Below are 18,011 nucleotides of genomic sequence, written 5' to 3'. Positions count from 1 at the left end.
TTACATTCAGTATTCCTGGCATTTCTTCTATACTCTGACTCTATACATCACCTTCAATTCACCATCATCATTATTATTTTTCATCCTGAAATTTGTTACAAAATATCATTAATAACCATTGATTGTGCTCTTGTACCGAATGGACAGCTAATGCAGTGAAAAATCTGGCTTGCTGGATACCAGCAGTTTTTGCATGCTACCTTGTGAGAGCTGAAGAGTTTAATCAGCTCCCTGCGATCTTCAAAGCAGCACTAACCAGTCAGTTTCCTGAATAGCTATGCTAGTGCACCTCGCCATGACAATTGAAATGCACCCATGATAAAGAAATAGCTGACAAGGCCAGTATAACGTGCATCTATTCCAATCTGTTTTTATTCCAAATCGGCCATTAGCCCTCCGTGATAGGACAGAATGGCTCGGGCTCCGCCCACATGAGTGTGGCACACGCCCATATGGGCTGGACCCAAGCCATTCTGACCCATCAGGGAGGGCAAATGGCTAATCTGGAATAACACCAGATTGGAATAGTTTTACATTGAAGGAAATGTGCAAAATCATTCCGAACATTGTTTGGTTTGTCTCTGCTAAGCAGTTTTGGAATGTCATTACTGTAGAAACATACAAAGCAATTTTAGCATGCAACCTGTCAGAATATGGTGACCAAGTGCATTGCAGACTTATGTCCACATACCTTCTTTTTTTCTAGGAATGACCCCATCTTTGTCCGGCAGTTGACTGTGAGCAATCGGCCATTTATCAACGTCTGGGCCATGGTCACATACCAGGGCTTGGGCCCCATTATCCGTGTTCGAAATGGATCACTCACGCCTGAAGAGTACATAAAACTGATGGATCACGTCATGGTTCCTTTCCTGCTCGATGGGCCGTTCCGCGACGGCAGCTTCATCCTCCAGCAAGACGCGACATCCACGTATACCTCGTCACCTGTACTTAAACACTTGGAAGCGCACGACATTCAGCAGCTTCACTGGCATCCCAAGTGCGAAGACCTCAATGCCATTAGGAGTGCCTGGGGACTTGTGAAAGAACGTTTGTGGCGCCGGCGCCTGCGTGATCCGTCGCCCGACAACATGTGGGCCCTCATTGAGAAAGAGTGGAACAAGATTAGGGCCATGCCAAACCTAGTCCGCAGCTTTTACGTGACGATTCCCGAGAAAATTCAGGAAGTCCTTGACCTTAAAGGTGGTGCCATATCACAGAAGGAGCCTGTTGCCACCGATGAGTCCCTACTTGGTTTGCCAAATGTGGATTCCAGCGCTGAAGTGCTAGGTATGAGTTCAGAAAATTTTGACATAGGTTCGCCAGACAAAAGTTCGGCAGATGCAGATGCTTCTAAAGGCTCTGTGGAGACAGGAGAGCATCACCTTATATCACTTGATCCATACGATTGCATCTATGAAGACAAAACTTGAAATCCAGAATAGAGAACAGTACTTTTGTTTCTTCTGTTTTCAAGCTGACCTTGTGAGTAACCAGCTGAGTGTGCAAGTACTTGGATGAGGAGGCCTCAGTACTTCACCCATCTTATGAATTATAGGGAATTATTTGAGGCACACTGGCCCAGTGATAGTGAACACTGCTGGAATGAGTTAGCTTGCATGCTGTCATGCCTTTGTTGTATAAATGCGAAAACAAGCTCTCTGTGGTCGCTTTCAAGTTTGACCAAAAAATGTTCATACGGGCACACGTTTCAACTCATAAGAATGGTAACCATGTTCTGGCATGATCCAAAGAATTCCATGCGTATTGACATGCTCATGGGGTTTCATTGTTACTGTTGAGGATAGCTGCAAATGCAGCTGTGCATGTGTAATGCCTGGTGAAAGAGATGAGGATATACTCTTGTGACATCTTTCAAAGCTAACATGAAGACTGGAAAGTTTGCTAGAGACTGATTATTATTACCTTCTTGCACACTTTTCCTCTTGTACCTAAGTCATATTTTTATTAAATTATGGGAAAGCATTGATACTTCTGGGAAAGTCTACCAGACTTGGCTATCATTTGTGTTATTTATAGTGTAAGGAAGGAGAATGTATCATTTGTTATCACGCAAAAAGGCTAATGCGGGGTTTGACCTCAGTGGTCCTGGCATGGGACCAGTTAAAGAAGTAAAACCTGTTGGCCTGTTGCTTTATTGACCAGTAAGTAGGGCAGTATTTTTGGTCGGTAAATTGGGGGGGTTTTCGGGGACACCACTTGGCGCAGCCATAGAGAAGAACGCAAAGGTGACAGTATCCCCTAGGTTACCAAGAATACCACCTCAGGATGCACTGCTTTTTCTACCATTACAAGTTGTCACTACAATTTCCTCAGAGTAATGAAAACAAATGTTCAAGGCAATATATTGACCCTTCTTGCGGAACAGTTTGTTCTAGAGAAATGAGATGGCACTTTTGGCAGCATGGCGCATTTCGCCTCATCGACGGTGCACGAATACGAAACCATTACCGCTTCCACCTTGCTTCTGTGTGATCAGCTGACGGAAATGGAACTGAGTTTTCGCTAACGCACTGTGCTCCAATCATGCCGGATTTAATCATGTGGATTGAAGACGTGTACTATGGTTGGCTGCAAAAATAGTGACTGGCACATTGAGGAATGGGATGAATCTGTAGAGCCAATTCGCGAACCATTACTGCAACTGTCCGTACGTGTAATCGGCACTTCAAGATGTACGGATTTCTTCGAGGATACGGAAAAAGGTAGTGGTGTTGCTTCCTGTCGTAGTATGTTTCGCACACAGTATCTACACACATCTACGCCAAACGGTATAGAATCTTACGCCCACTCTATCACCAATCTGTCAATCTTGCTGCAGGCTGCAGGCAATAAGTGAATGGGCGCACACTTGAATATATGCGCACCATATATGCACAATAAATGACGGACTACACTGATAGTGCACGAAGGGTCTATGTTGAATTTTTCATGACAATCCACAAGAGTAAGCAAGTTATTAGTGATAATGCATCTTTGCTACAAGGTATTACAATGCACAAAACAGCAATGTTTCAAGCCATGCATGCAGCAAGGTCAAATCTATCGAAATAATCAGATAAATATAATCGGATAGTGACCACACCAAGGAAATTTACCGAGTCGGAAATGTGATAAGCTGCTGCTTCAGTATATTTGCCAAATAAAGAACGAAGAGCAAAACACACTAATCCTGATGCAACTCATGAGCAGAAATTTTGGATAGCTTGGAATACATATTTAGCTAAGCTTTTAAAACAAGCACCATATATGCTGCTTGCGCCGTTTGGACATGGCTTAATCAACTTCCAAAGTGCTTTTGCATGTTCTCTGAAGCTGTGGCCAAAGCTTCGTGTTGTCCACCCAGTCACCGTCTACAATATCTCCCGAAACAGAGATTTGCTAAGCCTCACCAGTGTCGTATGGATCCACTGTGAACGTGGAGGCAACGGAGGCAGTTGAGGCAAACAATGGACGTGTCGCCACGTGATCAAACATAGAAGCACCTATGAGATCACCATGAAAAGGGTCAATATATATATATATATATATATATATATATATATATATATATATATATATATATATATATATATATATACATACATATATGTAGACACATACATACATACATACATACAGAGGCTGCTAGATATGTTGCTTAGTGTGTTCAAAAAAGAAAGATTTTGTGCTTACCGTTGCACTGTTCTTGCTGAAATTTTGCAGAAGGATTGCATTTTGGAGTCCACGGCATTCAGGGTAAAACTTGCCACAGGTAATTGCCTGGTTTTTATAAAGAAAATGCAAATTTGCCTTCACTAATGGGAGTGTGAACTGTTTCCACGACGTTGCAAGCATAAACTCGTGTGGCAGCCTGCTGGCAGCTACAGAAAGCAGCTTGTCATGGAGGGTAACTGCGTGTTGTCCGCTCCTAGAACATGTGGCAGCCAGCCTTGAAACGCTGCTTTCTGCAGCTGCCGGCAGGCGGTTAAACAAGTTCATACTTGCGACGTTGCTGCAGCAGATTTTCACTTTCATAAGCGAAGGCAAATTTGCACTTTTTTCTTCAAAACCAGGCAGTTAACTGTGACCAGAGTTACACGGAACACTGTGGACACCAAAATGCGATTCTCCTGCAAAATTTCAGTAATAACGGTGCAGCGGTAAGCGCGAAATTCTTTTTCGAAGACAATAGGCCAAAAGGACCCTGTGTACTAAGTTTCACACCGCACTCCTTCGGAGCAACGAAAAGTAATCTCGAAGGCCATGCTCTCGCCATGCTGCAAATGTTCAAATTTTGGAGTCAGCCTTCGGACTCCGGTCTGCTGTAGGATCATCTGACTCCGGCTGCAGCCATCAATGACTCCGGCTGCGGCCCAGAGTCATTGCTGGCAAGCGGAGTCATGAGGGTGCAACACAGGGCGTCAGGGATAAGCAGTTACGGTTGTTGCGGAGGTCATGCACGCCTGTGCGGAGCTCACCGCTTGCTTGCTGGGGTTCTTACTACCGTGTTCGTAAATTTGTCACATAATTGATAAGCACTAGGTTTGTAAATGTTTCTGCACAACAATTGGAACAATTCTGGCCTTCAAATCGGCCACATTTAAGCACATTCATTGTACATTGCAGAGGGGAGGGGAAAATGTAGATACAGAGGCAAAATACATTTGCCTCTGTATCTACATTTTCCCCTCCCGCACTCTAGATACACAATGCAAAAAATTATGCATGGCTCTGCTATCGCAAAAACCAGACTAGTGGAGCTGGTGGAAGGCCAGTAAAGTAGTGCCAAACCGCACACAAGACACACGGGCGCCAGCAACGCGTCCCCATGGCGTCCGCCAAGGGCGTCAGCTACGGCGTTCGCGATTCGCGTGGCCATCGCCGTAGTAGGCGCGTGGTTGTCTCCGCTCTGTACGAAGCGGCAGGCAAGAAGGACATCGAGGCACCCTAGCAGCCGTTGGAAAAGAACGCCCCTCCTCTCTCGTCTAACCCCCTTGCCTCGCACGCTGCGGGAGAGGATCTGGGCCGCGTTTCTCGTCGGGTGCGCGCCGCTCCTTCTCTCCAGGTAGACTCCACTCACCCTCGCCGCGTCGCTATGCTGCGCGGTGCCATTTTATGCGAAGCATATTAACGTAGGTTTCGGGCCTTCGCGCGACGCCCGGCGGTGGCCACCATAGACCCTGAAGTGGGGTCACGTGACATGACGCCACGTGATGGCGTCACACAGGCTGCAGATGGGGCCTCATATCGCGCCGTCGGTCGCCTCCCGGCGGTGGCCACCATTGACCCTGAAGTGAGATCACATGATGTGACGTCACGTGATGACGTCATACCGGCTGCAGATGGGGCCTCATATCGCGCCGTCGCGCGCGACACGGCGGCGGCGCCACCATCGCTGCATCACGTGATATGTGACGTCACGCCAGGGATGAAGCGGCGCGCGCCCGCCGTCGCGTCAGTCTCTGTGCCCGCAACCGCGCCAGCGTCTTTGCGCCGGGCGTGTATGCGGTCAAGATGCCTCCAAACGCTAAGGATACGCTAAGGTTAAGCCCAGTGGATGCGAAGCATCCACTGGGCTTAACCTTGATAAGCCTTTAATTTTTATACTCTGCTTTCACTCTGTCTCAGCCCTCTTTCACCCAGCTTGGTGAAGCTGCGGAAACAATGAGAAACCCAGCGAGGCTCTAACAGCTCCACTCTAAATATTATTGCCCTTCGGCGCCCTTTTTCAGAGCGTAATGTTCGAACGATCGTGGCGTGGTATATGCGGTACATGCGGGATATATTTCCACACCATTTATCACTAAAGTTACATTCCCGGTAGTTATAAAAGTGTGTGCGTGTGTGTGCGTGTGTGTGTGTGTGTGTGTGTGTGTGTGTGTGTGTGTGTGTGTGTGTGTGTGTGCGTGCGTGCGTGTGCGTGCGCGTGTGTGTGTGTGTGTGCGTGTGCGCGTGTGTGTGTGCGCGCGCGCGGTTGTCGGGTCTCTTAAAAGGCCGAGTTTATACCAGGGAGCTCGCCCTCGTGTATAGCATTCGCCGCGAGCGTTTTCTGGTAAACATTACGGTTACATAAACTGCAGTCGCCGGAAGGCACAAGAGGTAGTCGGGGACCTTTCTTTTCTTTCTCTTTTCCTTTTTTTTTTTTTTTCCATCGGCGAAACCTGGCGAGTGCTTTTCTGGTTAATGCAGCGTGTAAGGGCAACGCCGTAAGGATTGCCGTGCAACCCGCCTGGCACACTGCAATGCTACTTCCGGGCTTGTCATATTCGTTTTTCGAAATACTTCAATTAAAAAAAAAATACGTATGCTTGTTTACCGAATGGCACGAGCCAGCACGAGCAGACGATCAGGAACATTGAGTGGGCGTGATTAAAGCCCGCGCCAGTTTAGACGGCGTTAGCGATGTATCCTAACAGTTTGTATTATTTATGTTCGCGAATTTGAATAATTTCAATTGTATTTTGAGAGCGTTTCAGTTTAAGAAGGCAGAAAGTTTCGCACAGTCGAGTCAAAAACACACGGAGAGCCACATCAGATCGAACTTAGCCAAGCCTATCCGAAGTTTATTGGCAGACGCTGTCGGTCGCGGGCGCAGCTGGCGCTTGTAGACCCAAAACAATGTTTTAGATGCAGATATCAGTGGCGCATAGTAAGCGGAACAGAAACAGAGAATCATGCGTCGTGTAAGTAAGGAGGTGCGCCTCCAGATCGTGCAGTATTCGAAAGACGGTCTTTCCCAGCGAGCCATCATGAAGTTGGTGGGCACGACATGCCAGACGGTGAACCGCACCATAAAGCGTTACCGCGAGGAAGGCACCGTGAACGACAGACCCCGCGAGAAAAGGTCACGACTGACTACCGAGGAAGAGGACAGGCTCATCGTCGCAGCCGTGGTGGACGAACCGTTTCTCACGGCCAACGAGATTCGCAAAGAACTGGGTCTGCAGTCACTTTCGTAGCACCTGCGCAGCTTGGACAAACACAAACAAAACTACAAATTTGTAATAACGCTAAGCTCGCATCAGCGCAGAGTAGAGACAAACGTTGGGAGTTTACTTTAAAAGCAGCGTTGCCAACTTCTTTGATCTCTACCTTGCTTTCTAAAGTTGAACTTAGTTCGTAGCTGGGAAAGTGCACGCGTGACAACGGTTTCAAAGCGTAAATGCATAACTGTGATATGCGCACTTTAACGTCCGAGTGTGGTCCGTAGCACAGCCATCGTATCAACCCTAGTTTAGAACATAAAACTGAGATTGTGTTATGCGCATTGTTTGTTTTTGTTTACAAACGCTCTAATAGCGCAGCGCAAACTGCACGGGGACACCTGCATGTCGGAATGACTTTATAAGAATGTTGCGAGGAGTTGGTTACGCAAGCGTAATTTCTCTTGATTCCCCCCCCCCCCCTTTTCTTTGCGCGTTTTACAGCAGTTGTTTAATTACCATTGGACCGAATTTGACTGAAGAGCCTAAATTTCTGTGGTCCTGGTGTGCTTCCAGCTTCAAACGCAAGTCGTTTAAGTAAAAGCAACGACACAGTATATGCATAAAATGATAATGTGTAGATGATTCTACCCTGTATTCTAATTGTTGAGACAACTTTAGCTTTGGCGCTTTGCACTCTGCACAGGGACACCTTAATGCCTGCTAGCTTTTACGGTTTTATCGTAAGATTGGCCCATTTCTACAGCTTGCTTAGTATTTATCAGAAGACTCAAATTAATTTACTCTCTTTGTGTGTGTGTGTCTACTTTAGGAAAAAGTTGATTAAAAAAGAATACAGATATTTCTGATGGATATTCAGAGGCTAATTTTGATATACTCACAACTCCGCCACATAGAATGTCCTGCTTGTGGAATAAAGGCTAAACCCCATGATAGCGACGGCTTCGAGCAACGAAAGGGACTGTCGGTTGAAAGATTGCTTGGTCTTGTCGCTCAGTCATTCGGTTCTGGAAATCTAGAATTCATAGCTCGTTACCCGGAAGTGCTATTCGTAACTAGCCAATAGCGCGAAGCCGGAACTGGATGTACATCACTCAAATACTGCCTATTGTCGCATGGAATGAGAAAACGATTAAATTTTTTATATGTGCAAGGATAATAACCAACTTCCAGACCTTCAGAAATATTTTATGCTGCTTTTTACAGTAAAACATCAACTTAAGGTAATAAAGCACGCGTCATGCCAATTTCGAAGCGTATTTGCTGCCCTTTTACCGGCAACACAAGTCGTCGTTTGCATGATGTATGACTTGAAGGTGACGAGCGATCGTGACAGCCACCTCCATCGCATCGCTTGTCACTGTCGTGCCCAAGATCGCTGGCATGGGGTTGATACTTATTCAATTTTAGTGCCTGTTTACAGCACCCTACAGAACAATGTGCGTGAATAAATTAATGAACAGCCAAGACAGCGAGTAACAAAATTATGTTTAGTATGTTTCACCAGAATTAGGTGTTGTTTACCTTCGACTATTTTCAAAGTTGGCATGTCTGTTATACTGATTTCTGAGCAAGGGTGGTTGCTTGGGCTAGTTGGTAATTCATGGTAAAAAATGACGTACAGCGCGAAGGACAAGGACTGCGAGAGATGACAAACACTGCACTGTCGTCTCTCACAGTCCTTGTCCTTCGTGCTGTACGTCGTTTTTTACCATGATTTCCGAGCATTGGAAAGCAGTGATAATTATGTTTTTGTTGCTCAAGTTTCGTGCTGTTGTGATATTTCAGGCCCTGATGGCATGAAGTTTAGCGTAAGTATGATGTACAAAGCCATACAGGTATTCTAGTACACAGTATAGTGTAAACCTCTTGCTTGCATCTACAGTCGCCACTTTTGTTGATGCAAAAGGCTGCCTACTCTGGTTGTGATTGTGGCTAGATTTCTTGTGAAAAGGTGCTATACGTTCAAGCAAAAAATTTAAGTGTTTCCCAACTCTCAGATGCAACATAACTAAAGGAGAACATTATCTGTAAAAGACTGTATGTAACATACCTGCCAGTTGAGAACACCACAACATGAAATGTGCATGCACTTTAGCAAAAATTTGTGTCAGAGGAGTCAGACGTTCGAACTCCCTTATTTGACTCGGTCTTCTAATTCATTTCGTGTGCTGACGCCTGTTACCATGAAGCAGTTTTTCAATTGTTTCAGACAGAGCTTGAAAATTGGTGAATGCTTGGCAATCAGGTTGTTCAACTGGCAATGCGAGCAAAAAGCTGGCAGAAAAACAGGGCAGGTTGGAACTTTATATATAGTACTCCCATCTTGCAGGGCTGAAAGTAAGTCCAAGGATCATCCGGCTGCGACTTCGGGAAGCCGGCTTAGTGTGCTTCAGCAGCAACATGCGGCGCGTCCTCACCACCAGACTTAAGGAGATTCGGCTGTCATTTGCCGCAGAGCATGCTCACTGGACCGTCGAGCAGTGGCGGAAAGTGGTTTTCACTAATGAGAGCGCAATGAGTCTCAAGTGGGATCCCAACAGGCGAGCATGGAGGGTTGTGCATTGTTGGTGAGCCATTTACTTACAACTTTCAAGTTGTTATTCACATGAGCGTGTTCCTTTTTTCCAAATTTGAGGTCCTAGTTTTAGCTTGTCCATATATGTATCACCCTCCACAGTATATACTGCGCGACCAGAAATCTGGGTGGCAGTTACAATACTGGTAGTGCCAATGTGTGACACTCTGGCCGACCACGGTATGTTAAAAAACACCTTTGTGCTACGTGGGTGTTCTCACCAAAACAAAAATAAAAACAGTATGGTAACGACTATGTCACTGCTGTCAGTTTACATTAGCATTTAAGTAGCAGAATATGGTTGACCACTGCAATATAGTTGTGTGTCCTCTCTGGTTAAACTCTATGCCATAAGATGGCACTGCCAGCATGATTACTCACTTGTATGTGTCTAATAGCCCTGCATTGTGTAAATGGCAATATGCATACAGATTGGCTAACACTCTACCATTGCATTGAAATTCAAAAGGTGGTGGTTTAGAACCTGAGGTCACAGCCACCATAGCTGTTGCAGTGCTCCCAGTGCTCATGGAATCCATACAAGGAGATCGCAGGAAGATGGAGACATGATAACGAGTGGCCGGATAAGGGATGCCTCAGACTGGAGCCTGCATTTCAACAAGCACTTGTCTATTTTGTGGGCCTTGATGAAAACGGCCCAAAAGTCAAAAGAAAAAACATACAAGAAAGAAAATGTCTTGGTAACTACGTGTGCTGCCCTTTTGCGGCAGCTCAAGATGCCAGACGGGTGTTTGCACCGAGCAAGTTTTATTCAGACACGTTCCTGAAGCAGGTGGAATCGGCACAGCAATATCACTGAAAAAGTCAATGCCATCTAAACACACTGTGTTGCTTGTCCGTCTCTGCTGTTCAATGTTGGCGGCTCTTCAGTTTTCAATTGTTCATTGCCTCTAAAGGTATGTCATTGTTAATAAGATGTGTATGTATTGTACAAAAGCTGTGTGCTCCAGGGAAACTAAAGCATGCTATTATGCCCCCCCTCCCCCAGTCATATCCGCGAGACTTTTTTTGAAGTGCTCAGGTTGGCTGGTACGCAGTATATGCAAGCTCATTTTAAATGTACACAAGATGTACTGAATGATGTGCATACCTATTGGTGACATTAATCACATTGCACTGTTGTTATGAGACAGCATGCTGCTACATGACATGCTCTTCATTGTTCTAGGAATGACTCTGCATCCATTCAACAACTCGCCACAAGCGGCCACATATCTATAAATGTCTACGCCACACTAACTCATGCTGGGCTAGGACCGCTGGTTCGGATAACCGGCAGCGCCACACCGGAGAAAGTCGTCAACATCATCAGCAACACCCTCGTGCCGTACCTGTTGGATGGGCCATTCAGGGATGGTGATTACATTCTGCAACAAGACACCACACCAGCCTACACGTCAGAGGAAGTGCAAGACCACCTCGAAGAGCTGGGCATCTCCATGATTGACTGGCCACCAAAGAGCGAGGACCTGAACCCCATCAAGAGTGTCTGGGAAGTGGTGAAAAAGCGTATCTGCCGCAAGCGCGTGTCGGAGCCTTCGCCCGACAAGCTGTGGCACCTCATCAAGAAGGAGTGGGATGTTCTGAGGAAGACTCCAGACTTCGTGCGGGGCTTTTACACATCACTGCCAAACAGTATTGCTGATGTAGTTAGGCTTAAAGGTAGTGCATTCTGAACACTGCTGAGCCACCACTGCGGCAGGCAAAGCGAAGGTAGAGAGAATCAAACAAGGTCATTTGCTGGTGCATGCTATATACACATTTCCCTGTGGCTGCCTATATTTATATGGTTGATGTGAAGGAAAAGGACCGATTTCACTCTTTGCAAAAGTGTACTACTGTGTTTTTCTTTTTTTAAAGCAAAGCTTTCTTTAGACACTCTACTGGGTTTGCATGGTGATTGTGTGCGATATATTGAGCACAGTGCACTCACGTGGAAATCGCATGTCTGGCATCTCTCGAGCACAACGCACACAACGCATACAAGAAAGCTCGGGCATAGACGCATTGATCATGCTAAGCGATGTGCTCACATGGAAGTCTTGTATCCCTCGAGCACAATGCCTATATCATACAAAATGCTTAGTCAAACACAAGAGACTCAAGCGTCAACACATCAGTCTTGCCAAGCAACGCACTGACGTCTTTATGGGCAATTTTGTGATATAAATCCGAGTGGTGGTGAGACGAGACTACCCGTGCAGCGGAAATTGAAAGATATCATCAACGCTATGCAGCAGACGTCAGGCATTAGCGTCGGGCAACGACGTCTGTCCAAACGCCCCAAAAACTTCGCATTGTCACGGTTTCAACACCAGTGTCGGCCCTGCACAAATGTTTTTTCACATAATTCATTTAGATTTCTGCTAGATTAGTCTGCTATTCTTTTTTATTTTGTTATACTAGGTAAACTGTGTTTGCTCTTTATTTTTCTGTGCTGCTGTTAGATTACCATTATCTATATTTATTTTGTTCTTGTATTGCACCTGTTGGCTCTTTTAGCTTGAAGTAAACATATGAGATTTTATAGTAATGACTATCTTGATTTATGATAAGGCTTTTTACAATGCTTTCTTTGTTGCCTATTTTGTTGTGTACATCTTTTTACTGGTGCTTTATAGGCGCTATTTACATTGCCTTGAATTTTCAGGCCGAAGCAGAGTAATATTGATGTTGAAAGCAGTGAAATGAAGAAAATCAGTTACGTGGTGTCATACTGTTCTTGCTGGTTGGTGGTAATGTTTGCCGAGTTCCTGGAAACTAATCTGTTGAAAATTTTCTTGTTCGAGACTTACTCGGGTGTGCTGCACATGTGAACATTGTGTGTTATGCCTGGCATTATCTATTGACTATTCATGGTAGAGCAGGCATTGATTAATTTTTCTTGTAGTTCCCACTTTTCGTAACGCTATATTCAGTTCATACATTTCACGACTGTGAAAACACTGCAAAAGGTTGTACACACTGCTCTACATACGTGCCCCCCTACGCGACATGTCGACCAGCTCTTCTCAGCGTGTCCTTAAATGCAACCACACCAGCTTAGAGTCATTTGTGTTGTGAAATGTGTGTGCTCATGACAATGATTTCTGCAGAGTATGACCCTTGCTCAAGACTTGTTTTTGATCTAAGGTAATTGGCACCATTGTCCAGCTTTCTTGCATATTTGCTTAGGATGGCAATATTACCCAAAGATTTCAGTTCACTTGGGCAAATGTAAGATGCAGTTGTTTCTTTGATATAAGAGAAGCCACTCTCTTTACACTTTACGGAATTGACCTCCACATACATCATGCGGCATCATGCCATTTTTGTAAAACCTGTTCTAAGTTATCCTCTCCAGCAGCCTTATAATTTAATCTTCATTTTATTTATTTTGATTTGCTTTCTTGAAGCCCTAGATTTTTTAAACATAATACAAACACACCGGTAAGTCGACTGAATATTATTTCGGCAACAGTCTTCATAATTTTCTTTGATGCATATTGTGCGACCTGTCTTGGGATGCTAAATATTGCTGCCATTTTTGAATGAATTTATTCTGTTGTGTCTATTCTGTTGAAAAAATAAGCCTTCACTATTTCAAAAAGTATATGGACTGTGGTAAAATCTGGTGTGCACATAAATGTTTAGAAAGATGCTATCTGTTTATTAACGAAAAATTTTATAGCCACAGTGGTTGCATCTGCACTGACAGGCGCTACTTGTGTCAGTAATTGGTAGAGTGATGCTAGAATGCCACCTACTGGTGTTGAATGCAACTAGCCTGGCAACAAATAATTTTGTAATTTACTGAGAAATTTTACTGCTAGAATAGTTACATCTGCACTGACAGGTGGCGCTATACTTGTGTCAGTAGCTTGTACAGTTAAGGTCGATAAATAAAGAAGTTTCAAAGTAAAGCCATTCTTTCATCTAGCTGCTGTCCGCCGCACACTCTCCCGCCATTGCCTATGCAGTCACATGGTACTTCACCCGGTTAGCGGTGGTGGTTATTTATTTAATGCAATTAGCATTCTTTGGGAAGTTAACTCACTTTTATTAGAGGCCTATTTGCCTTTCTATCAATCTGTTTTTTTACCCACTTGGGTCACTGGGTAGTCCATGGTCGAATGGGCAGTGCATGAGGCTGCTGTGCTAAGCGAACAGAGTTCGAAACCAATTGTTGCACCAACTTGGGTTACAGAGTATGTGGTAATGTGTACATATGTGCCAGTCTTCAACGAACCCCTTTCACGCCGACATTGTTCACCGTAGATGCGGGACTGGGTAGGTACTGCTGTTCGCACTGGGTACATACCACTCGGCCTGTGCTGGTCTTCGATGAACCTCTTTGATGCCAATTTCAGTCACTGGGTATGTGTCAGTAGGTGTTTGCCGCTCTTCAATGAACATCTTTGACGCAAACCTGAGCAGCTAGGTATGTCTGGCTATTCAAGTTGGTGCCTGGTTGTCATATGTTGCCAGAGGGTTGAGGGATTTCAGGCTGTCTCCTCGCTGCTTTTTCCTCACCCTCCTCCATCTTTCAATGGGAAAGAAAGCTTCATTCATTCATGTCCCAACAGGCATATGCTGCTCAACAATAACGGAAAAGATCCCTTACATTTCTCCGATGCTAAGCAGAATCAAGCCCACGTCACAAGAGTTGCTTAAGGACAACAACCCGATGCTTTAGCAGGCTGCACCACAAATGCATTGGGTATGTGCCGCTATTCAGTGAACCTCTCCGCAACCTTGAGTCACCGAGTACATGTGCCACTGAGAGCGCGGCAAGCGAGGGGACAGTTGTCATCGTCCACAGGCACCGGTGCGCCACGCTTCCCGTCTCGGAGGCCACGTGTGAGCTTCTCAGCGATGTCACTAGATGGCGCAGCATGTCCAGAAGGAAGCGCGATAGAGTAGCCCGGTTGCCGCATGACAGGTTTCTCGGCGTTCGCACGAACGGAAGCGCCATGCATTTCGGAGGCCAGGCTCAGGTTTCGTGGTGGCGGCGCTAGATGGCGCTGGATGGCGCCGAGTGAAAAACGTCTTAGGAAATTGGACGATAACAGGTGGGCAGCTAAGGTATTTAAATACCTATACAGAAAGAGCGTTGACTCACAATGGCGGAAAAGGACTAGGAAGCTAACCAGTAAGTATGCCAGACACGAGGACGAAGACAGACAGAGCATTAAACGACAGGTTAAAAACGCGGAAGGTAAAAATTGGATAAATTCAATGGAAAAGAAGCATAGTGTGGAACTATATCGATATTGGAAACAGCAGATAAGGAACGAAGCGTTTCATGATAACTCAAGAGGCAGTGCCCTTCTCTTTGAAGTTAGATCAGAATCTCTTTGAACGCGGAGCTATAAAAAGAAATTTAACGAAGAAGAAGACACATGTACTGTGTGTGGTAAATATGTAGAAACAATGGAACACCTCATACTAAAATGCAATGGTATCAATCCCGATTTCGATGCGGCCACAGTCACGCTTTCTGAGGCCCTAGGGTTCAGAGATAATAATAGTCATGTAAATAAATATGCGGTGGAAATTAGCAAAAGGCGATTGGAGGATTGGTGGCTCAAAAGCAGAGAGGTGACATAAGGTTAAAAGGGTAGGAAGACGTACTTAAAGAAAATCGAGAGTTTTAATAACACACAACACAGGCAAATAAAAATAAAAGGCAAAATAAAAAGCTGAGCCTGGTGGCAACTGCCATCGCCCCGTCTCAAAGGGGACGCTCCTACCTTCCATCCATCCGTCCATCCATCCGTGTATTAAAATATCAAGAGTCGAAAACAGACCGTTACATGTGGCCTTTTTAGAAATTTCTTAGGGAAGCGCGAAAGGGGAGCCCCCTCAGCAGTGCACGTCTCGTATACGTAACTCGTTTCGACGGTGGCAATACGTTTTTTCGCTATATTGATTCAATGCTAACGCATTGCCGTCGACAGTCATGGTGAGGTAAGTTCTGCCGCATTTTTTTTTTTTTTGCTTATCGAATTTTTTTGGAGTTTTGGATTTCATCCGTCTTGAATATTTATTTAACAAAAGAAAAAGAAAGGCAAGTCGAAGGTACTTTAGCACATTCATTTAGGTGTATACCCTTGTGGCACCGCGCGAGTAGCACGAAGCTTTCAGTGTATATTAAATAAGAATATGAAGTTGAGCTGCATTTTAAATAATTGCCGTCCTGTGACAGCAGATGGTCCGCTCTCATCAATATACTGTTTGGAAGCCAGAGAAAAAAAAACGAAAAGAAAAGGCTGGTGGTCGACTCCGGTAGTGGGTGCACGTTTTAAATTAGGTCGCGGTGACGTCAAAAAAAAAAAAAGAAGAAGAAAAAAACGTAAGACAAAACAAATCGATTAAAATAAATTCTAAGCTTTTACGTGCCTAACCACATTCCGATCACGAGGCACGCCGTAGCGGGGGACGCGGATTAATTTGGCTACAGCTGGTGTTACTTAAACCACGCTCGTGAACGATCTGCAATTATTGGACATCTGTATATGTGAAATTTCTTGTACATTTAACATATAAATAATACGCAATGGCTGTTACTGTTATTCTCTTCAACAAGACCAGTAGAAAAATGCAATAAACGTTCCTGTTACCATATTTTCTAAAACAAAAATTAGCGCGAAACAACAGCATAGATGATAACAGGTCTAAACAAGAGGTCTAAAGAAATTCCCCACTTTTTTTTTTTGTTTTCCGAATATTGTCACGGCAGTTAAGTGGTTCACTTATATCTAAGCATACATGAGCGTTTTTTTTTCTTCCTTTTTCTCCCTTCGAAATGCGACCGCAGCGGTCGGAACCGAACCCTTGACCTCACGCTCAGCGGCGCAACGCCATGGAGCCACATGGGCCGCCGCGAGGAGTGTGAGGGCAAGGATATTGACAGCGCCTGTATTAGAGTCCAGGCAGTTGTTCACCGCCAAAGGTGTACTACACTGCATTCTGATAGTCAAGCACTCATTGTAGAAATGTTGACACCTCTTCGATCGTGCATCAGAAATTCGTGACGTCACAATGTCGCAGCGGCGCGAAATCCAAGTGACGGGGTACCGCGCCCTTCGTTTCTTTGCTACTGCGAGCGATGAACCTAACTACCCTTGAAGTGACTGAAAAAAATAGGCATTTGAAGTTAATGCTTTATTATTTTTACGACAAATTTACCTCCGTATTCTAGAACGCTCCTTCGCTCCACGAGTCCACATTCCGCCTCGACTCGAGAAGCTGAATAATGGCCGCGCCGCCCCCATACTCGACGGAAGTGGTCACTTACGCTTCACTAACGCTGCGCTTCACTGACACCCCGCAACAATCGTAGCGTATCATTAGCCAAGGGGCGACGCCGTGGTCAACTCGAAGCACGTGAGGCGGCAAGCCAGCGTATACATACCGTGGCCGCCTGCTTTTTTAAGCGGAAGGAGCGATTGGCCCAAGCAGGCCTTCGAATACTTGGCAGCAGCGACATGCATGCGCACCGACTGGACAAACCGCATGTGCCGCCTCGAGAAGAAATGTGGCTTCTTCACGGCACCCACACAGGCGGAATATCCGGGACGTACGTGCGCGACCGCGTCAAGGAAAAGGAGGAGGCACTATGGCTGCAAGCGATCGAAAAGACCACATCGATTCTATATGGCCGACACAAGTGGCAAATCCCCCGCGTAGGTGGGAAGTTCTGTGGCGACAGCTGCAGACTCGCACCTTTCCGTCCCCTTACCTCCTCCACCGCATTCATCCCGCCATTTACCTTTCTCCCTCTATAGTAAACTCTGTGTCTCTCCCAAAGCAGACTTAAACATCATCATGTGGGGGTGCCATAAGCACCCCCTTTCCTGAAGCAATATAATATTTAGTGAGGAGCAGTGGGAGGCTGCCTTGCGCAGCTCCAGGCCCGATCTCCAGGAGGCCATCCTGGAGTGGGCTCAGAGGATAAAGGAGGCCTACTTCAAGTAGTTCCTCCCCCCACCCTCTATTCCATTGCCCCCTTCCCTTTAAAGAAGGATGAATAAAGTTTTTCATATCATCATCATCATTGGTGTGGTGCCGATCTTTGAGAATGCCCTTGAGAGCTGCCTGCTCTTCGAGGCACGAGCTGGGGCACTGCGCACGCTGGAGCGACAACGGAGGATTGATTGACAGTGAGCGGCCGGACCGGACGTGACGTGTCGCGCATCCGGTGGCGGTGACGAAACTAAGCGGCACTTTGTGACGCAGTGCAAGAAAATTGAGCCCCGCAGTGTATAGGAGACATCCCCGTTCATGTTGCACTAGGCTTTGAGGGCGATGGTGGGGAGGTTAACCATGGGTCAACGGGGGAGCGGGTAGAGCGAACTAAGCGGCGCCTCGAAAGAGCTGCAATTCTGGGGAGGTGGTCCGGATAAACACTACAGAAGTACGCGTAGTGAGCGGCTGCCCCATAATGTGACACTGCCCTCCCGCCTTCCCTCCCTCATTCTTTG

The sequence above is a fragment of the Dermacentor variabilis genome, chromosome 9 (genome assembly GCF_050947875.1).
Source record: "Dermacentor variabilis isolate Ectoservices chromosome 9, ASM5094787v1, whole genome shotgun sequence".
Lineage (NCBI taxonomy): Eukaryota > Metazoa > Arthropoda > Arachnida > Ixodida > Ixodidae > Dermacentor > Dermacentor variabilis.
Note: the sequence above shows the minus strand (reverse complement) of the source record.